Source organism: Jaculus jaculus, chromosome 13, assembly GCF_020740685.1.
Source record: "Jaculus jaculus isolate mJacJac1 chromosome 13, mJacJac1.mat.Y.cur, whole genome shotgun sequence".
Classification (NCBI taxonomy): domain Eukaryota; kingdom Metazoa; phylum Chordata; class Mammalia; order Rodentia; family Dipodidae; genus Jaculus; species Jaculus jaculus.
Genome location: NC_059114.1, coordinates 43441676 through 43447653, shown reverse-complemented (window position 1 = coordinate 43447653; position 5978 = coordinate 43441676).

Genomic DNA, 5978 nt, shown 5'->3' with positions numbered 1-5978 from the left:
GGTCACGTGAACGCGGGTCACGCGGTGCGCGCGCCGCCCGCCGGGCTGACTCAGCGGCCGCGGCCGGACTGTGCCCGGCGCGGGGAGTGCGGGGCCCTGACCCCGAGGATGCGCGGGCGTGGCGTGTGCCTGCCTGCGTGTGTCCTAAGTGTGGGAGCACCCGCTTCCAGAACGCCGTCTCGTGTGTGTGTGTGTGTGTGTGTGTGTGTGTGTGTGTCGCTTATGTCATAGTTACCATCCTGGGGACGGGCCTGGCGTTGTGTAGGTGCTGGTGTAGGTGGGTGTGACCCTGGTAGATCAGGGACTGGTGTATGTGTATTAGATCTACTTCTGCTAAGTATAATTGTGTGTGTTTGTTTGAAGGTTGGCAGCAGGAAATAAAACCCAAAGTTGCTGGCTTTGCAGCCTGAGGAATCCTCCTCAGCCTGCAGGCGAGAGGCGACATCTGCCATAGAAAAGAGCTTCAAGACACAGAATGAAGCAAAGGTAGTGAGTTTTATTAATTAAGATACACTTAAAGAGTCAAGGTCTGTGTCCTTTGGGGTCCTTGACTCCGCTTAATCTGCAGCTGAGTTGAGATGTAAGGACAGGACAGTATGTGATGATATAGTCCTTTTCCTCATCCACAGAATTCTGACTGTAAAGAGACACCTCCGACCCCATTTTTTTAGGCATGGCTATGCAGACTTGTAACTAGAGAACAGAGCTTCAGTAGAGATAAACCATTGGTCAAAGGGATTCCTAAACACAAGTCACATAGTAATCTCATTTGTGATGCTTTTCAAAAGAGGCATCTGTAGAGGTTTTCAGTTCCTGTACCAGTGACCTGTTTAGTTATGTCAAGAGGTGGAAATCAAAGCCGGCCATGGTGGCGCAGGCTTTTAATTTCAGCACTCAGGAGGCAGAAGTAGGAGGATCGCCAAAAGTTTGAGGCCACCTTGAGACTACCAAATGAACTCTAGGTTAGCCTGAGCTAGACTGGGACCCTACCTCGAAAGACCAAAATAAATAAATATAAATTAAAAAAAAAAAAGAGAGAGGACAATCAGATCCAGAGGAGTGAGGATGAGAGGGAAACTAGATAGTCAGAAAAAGTCTCGTAAGAGAAGTTTTAACTGATTTCCGGCTGCTTACACCACACACTTGCCCTGCTATGGGCAGCAGCTGCCGCAGATCTGGAATTACTCAGGAGTTCAAGCCCAGCCCCTTCCTGATGATGCACCCAGTTGTGCTGGCTCTTTCTGGATTCAACCCCTGGACCTATAATAAAAAGCCCCCTTGAAGCCCACAAGGGGCTTCGGTCTTATATCTGGCTCCTGGGCTATTCTTCTCCCAACAGCTGAGGGTCCTTGCCACCAGTAAGGTTTTATCCTTCCCTACCTGGCACAGTGTGGCATTCATTAGCCACCCCTCTGTCCATATGTCCTCCTTACAGCTCATTCTCTAACCAGGATGATATGCTCCCTAGCCGTAACCTTTGTGGTTCTCCCACTCCATGCCCATGTATAAATTGTTGCTTGCATCCATCCTCCTGGTATTTTGTCTAAGTACTAAACTTGGCAAATTAGATTTGTGTCCATCTCATGGATGGAGCGATGTCTCTATGCCTATTAGAGGGTAATTAGAACACCTTGTTCTGGGCAAACATCTTGCCTCTGTGACCAAAATGTCCTGTGAAAGCTGTGGGAATTATGCTGAAACCCAAATATATGTTTTGGGTTGCACTGTTGTGTGACTGAGTGAATGTATGCTTAAGTGTATTTTGTTGCTCTTGAAGATACTTAGAGGAAATTTTATCAGGGCATTTATGAAATAGTTATTGTTATATAGCAGATGACCCCAAAACTTAGTGGTTTAAAACAATAATAGTCATCTGTTTTGTCTCACAGTATCTGTGGGCTAGAAATTCAAATAGGGTTAGTCATGTGTGGCAGCACATGCCTACAATCTCAGCACTCAGGAAATTGAGGTAGGAGGATTATGTGTTCAAGGCCAACCTGGGCTATAGTGAGACCCTGTATTAAAAAACAAAAACAAAAACATTCAGGGGCTAGAGAGATGGCCTAGAAGTTAAGAAGCTTGCCTATGAAGACTAAGGATGCATGATAACTCTCCAGATCCCACCTAAGCCAGACACACAAAGGTGAGGTGAGTGCAAGGTGGCACAAGCATCTGGAGTTCAATTAAAGTGGCTGAGGCCCTAGCACACCAATTTTCTCTCTCTCTCTCAAACAAAAAATAACAATAATAAACAGCTCAGGAAGTGTACAGTGAGGGGTGACGCCTAGGACTTCAATACAGACTTAAGGTCCGAGCTGGATGTAGGAAAGCTCAGTGATTCTCCTATTGGGCAGTTGGTGCTCACTGTCATCTAGAATGTGTTCTCTCCTGATGGTTTGTGCTTTCCCACAGCGTGGTGGCTGGGTCCCAAAGGCAAGCTTGAAGGGAAACAGGTCACCTAGTGTTGCAGTCCGGTTCGCATTGTTGGTAGAAATCACCCAACCAAGAGCAGCTTCTGGGAAAAAGAGTTTTATTTTGGCTTACAGGCTTGAGGGGAAGCTCCACGATGGCAGGGGAAAACGATGGCATGAGCAGAGGGTGGACATCACCCCCTGGCCAACATAAGGTGGACCACAGTAACAGGAGGGTGTGCCAAACACTGGCAAGGGGAAACTGGCTATAATACCCATAAGCCTGCCCCCAACAATACACTCCCTCCAGGCCAGGAGGCATTAATTCCCAAATATCCATCAGCTGGGAACCTAGCATTCAGAACACCTAAGTTTATGGGGGACACCTGACTCAAACCACAACACCTAGTTTCAGAAGTCACATGGTATCACTTCTGCTGAACTCTGTGGGGCCAGACAATCACAAGACCCTATCCAGCATGAGTTCAGTAAATTACAAGAAGAGCATGCTGGAAGCGATAAACATATAAGCATGGCCATCTTTAAAAATACAATCTGGGGCTTGAGAGATGGCTCAGAAGTTAAGGCACTTGCCTGCAAAGCCTAATGACCTGGGTTAAATTCCCCAGTACCCATGTATACATGGATGTACAAAGTGGCACATGCATCTGGAGTTCATTTGCAGCAGCTAGAGAGGCCCTGGAATGCCCATTCTCCCCCTTCTCGCCCCCACTCTCTGCTTTTAAATAAATGAAAATATTTTAGAAAGTACAATCTGAAAAAAAAATAAAAAAGTACAATGTGGCAAGGTGTGGTGGCACACGCCTTTGATCCTAGCACACAGGAGGCAGAGGTAGGAGGATTGCCATGTGTTCAAGGCTACATAGTGAAGTCCAGGTCAGCCTAGGCTAGAGTGAGACACTACTTCTAAAAACAAAACAGGGGGAGAGAAAAAGAAAGGAAGGAAGGAAGGGAGGGAGGGAGGGAGGGAGGGAGGGAGGGAGGAAGGAAGGAAGGAAGGAAGGAAGGAAGGAAGGAAGGAAGGAAGGAAGGAAGGAAGAAAGAAAGAAGAACAGTCTGGCACAGACACATCCTGACCTGTTCAGACAGAAATGAGCTTAGCTGATTTCCTATTCTATGCGAGGCACAGTGCTAGAAGACTGTCGGCCATCTTTAATACTTTAGAGTAGTCTGCATTGGCTCTGCCTAGTGCTGTGAAGTAGGTTCTGAGTTTGTCTCCTGAAGGACCCAGAATCTGAATGACGCCATGACAGGCTTCAGTAGAGTGCTGCCCTGGTTAGGTCTAAGTTATAAATTTCAGCTTAAGCAAAGGAACAAAGGGGCATCTGCCCTGTCCCCTGCCCAGGACACCTGAGACTTGCCAAAGACTTGTCCTTCCTACCTCCCTGCGCCCACCAATTGAGAGATTTGTCCCTCCTACCTCCCTGTCCTGGCCAATCAAAATACATACAAATGCTGCTTGTTTAGCCAATCACAACAGAGGTTGCTTAATTATCTAGCTCTTGCCTGCCAACTTTGCCGCCAATGTCCTAAGAAATCAAGGAATCATGTACCCGTTCCCTACTTCTTTGTTCAAATCCCTATAAAAAACCTGATCCCTGCTACTCTGGGCTCTTATATGGAACCACTGCCTTGGTGAAGTCAAGAGACTGAGCTTAACCCAGAAATAAAGCTCCTTGCCCTTGCATATGTGTATGGTTCTCCTTGGTGGTCACTGAGGGGGTGCTGAGAACTGAGCAGAACACCTCCATTTTACAGATATCTTTGCCCCTTTTTCCTTGACTTGTGGCACTGGGTTGTGGGGAAATAAATGATCACCTTCTACCTAATATTTGTATGAAATGAGTAACTTTTGTCTTAATGTCAAAACAAAAAAGGTTTAAAAACTTCAATCAGTCAATCTTTGAACCCAAGTAAAGTGCTTGGGTTCTTCTTTTCATCCATTTATAAAACACTTATTGAGGATTATGTGCCCAGGCTTGTTTAGTTTCTGGAGGTAAAATGGTAAACCACACATGCCCTCATGTACTTCCAAGTGGAGGAATGGAGTTTTGATGAATTTCAGTAACAGTGTGAGAGCCAACCTTCAAGAGAGCCCTGGATTGCTGGGCGTGGTGGCACATGCCTTTAATCCCAGCACCTGGGAGGCAGACGTAAGAGGGTCACCATGTGTTTGAGGCCACTCTGAGAATACATAGTGAATTCCAGGTTAGCCTGGGCTAGAGACACCACCTCAATAAAAACAAAAAGTAAAAAAATAAAAATAAATAAAGAGTCTTGGATGATTTCACCTTGTTTTGTAATCTCCTCCCACAGTGCAGGAGACAAAGTGTAACCACAAGATCTTGTAGAAATGCTGAGTAGGTCTTCTAGGGATAGGTCCTTAAAAATATCACAGTTCCTTCATGCCGACTCTCTGGGATCAGCTGCTCTGGGAAAGCTAGGTGCCATGTTGTAAGAATACCAAGTAACTTTACACACAGCCCAGGTCTCAAGGAAGAGAGACCTCGTTAATAGCTAGGGGAACCATCATAGCACCAAGCCCTGCAGCCTGGTCAAGCTTCCAGACAACTGCAGCTTTAGTTAGTATCAAAAGTAAATTTCATGAGAGACTTTTGCCCACAGCTACTCAAGCAGCTCCTGAACTTTGACCCAAAAGGTGGGCTAGAACAAACACCTGTTGCTTTGACTACTAAAGAATGGTGCCATTGCCTATGCAACAAAATATCTACAATACTTAGAAAACCTCCACAAATGTGGAGGGTGATGGACAGATTTGAGCTCTGTCCTTATTCCAAGTTCCTGGGGTTGTAATATCTGACCCACAAGAGGCTCTCCACTCCTCCCTATACTTTCATATGGCATCCCCCTCTGCAGTGTTTGTGAACCTTGCTTCCAAACTCATGGAGCCTTTCTTCCTGATTGTGATGGTTTGATTCCGGTATCTTCCATAAACGTGTGTTCTGAATGCTAGGTCCCCAGCTGGTGGCAATTTGAGAATTGGAGACTCCTGGAAGTGTTGTATTATTGGGGATGGGCTTATGGGTGTTATAGCCAGCTTCTTTGTCACACTCTCCTGTTGCTGATATCTATCTGGTATTGGTCAGGAGGCGATGTCTGCCCACTGCTCATGCCATCGTTTTCCTCTGCCATCATGGAGTTTGCCCTCAAGTCTATAAGCCAAAATAAACCCTTTCCTCCTACAAGCTGCACTTGCAGGTGTTTTCTTTTTTGAAATATTTTTTTAAATTTATTATTTGAGAGAGAGAGAGAATGGGCACACCATGGCTTCTAGCCACTGCAAACAAACTCCACATGCATGCACAACCTTGTGACTGTGGGGAATCAAGACTGGGTCCTTTGGCTTTGCAGGCAAACACCTTAACCGCTAAACCATCTCTCCAAGGCTGGTCAGGTGTTTTCTGCCAGCAACACGAAGCTAACTGCAACATTGCTACTTGCAGAGTTCTATCTTCTAATCACCTAAGGACATGTCTTACCTCCTCTCATCATAGTAATGTTGCCTTGATTTTGATATTTTCTATG